We start from the raw sequence: 1228 nt of genomic DNA, 5'->3' as shown, positions 1-1228 counted from the left end.
TGTCGTACTGTTGGATTTTCAGAGTGAGGGCAAAACGTCATCCGTGTGGATGTAAATGAGAGGAGAGGAGACAAGTGGCAAAATATTTTGTGGAGCTATTTTCACCAGCCTCAAAAGTACATCCACACTGTGGACGTAAAAAACACATCTGTTAATTTACGTCCAAATCATTGGATGTAAATTTGTGGACGTGTTTTCACAACGCGCAAATTCTGTGGACGGATTTACTGTGGACGTGTCGGTCCCGCCCCCCCGCCAGGGGGGGTCAGTGAACCCTCTGCGCTGGTGCACTGGGCACGCATTACACCTGGTGTCGCCCCGTTGTCAAAAACGTAATAAGGAAAATACCATGTGTCATTCATTTAAATAGGATGCAACTATGAAATAATTATGTGGTTAGATTATTCCACGTGGGGAGGTTTCTGTTTGGATTTAGTTGGGGTCGTAGGGGACACATGAAGCGAGCGAGGTTCCCAAATCAACACTCTGGCGCTCAGGACTCGGATCAAACGCTTTTACTTTTGTATGTTAGGCTGATCCAAACAAATCCTGAATATCAATGGAAAAAGGGGCATACCTTACGGATGAGGTCATGTCTGGAATATGGATCAGGTTGTCTGTAATACGGACAATTTTATCCATATTATGGATCCATAATACGTTTGCACAAAATTCACCGTAAGCGAGTCCGAAAGGATATGAGAGTGGGTGTTATTAGTACAGTATACCTTTAGGAAAACAGTATTCGGTCCGCTGAAAACTAGTTCCTTTTATCTCATTTCCCATCAAGCTGCCTCAATATTCACACAGAACTTTCCACAACTCTTCAGTTTTCTTCTCAGGCACTGCTTAATTCCTTTCTATTGACTATATTAGCGGTTGAAGGTCGTGTTGGTAATTTTTCTAGAAGTTTGGGAGGCCTGCTGGTCGGGTTTCTTCATTACAGTAAAAAAGAATTTCCTCATCGAGCTTTTGCTCCGGGAAAGTGGGAGGGGGAGGAGGGGCCCGGTGGTGCGTCTTCCAAGGTTGTCTGTCTGTCTCTGGCCAGCGAGAGCGAACAACGAGCCTCAGAGCGAGCTTCATATTGTGCGTGAGCGGGTCTGACTGGCGTGGAGGTGTAGTGACCCCTCCTCGCAGCCCAGCGGCAGCGCAGCGGCATCAGCGGTACGCGATACACTCGCCGCGAGTTGCATCATGACCCCCTCTTCTAACTGCGGGTGGCGGGGCG

This window comes from Frankliniella occidentalis, unplaced genomic scaffold, assembly GCF_000697945.3.
Source record: "Frankliniella occidentalis isolate FOCC.00 unplaced genomic scaffold, Focc_3.1 Scaffold490, whole genome shotgun sequence".
Lineage (NCBI taxonomy): Eukaryota > Metazoa > Arthropoda > Insecta > Thysanoptera > Thripidae > Frankliniella > Frankliniella occidentalis.
The sequence above is the reverse complement of the archived record's forward strand: the minus strand, read 5'-3'. Positions refer to the sequence as shown.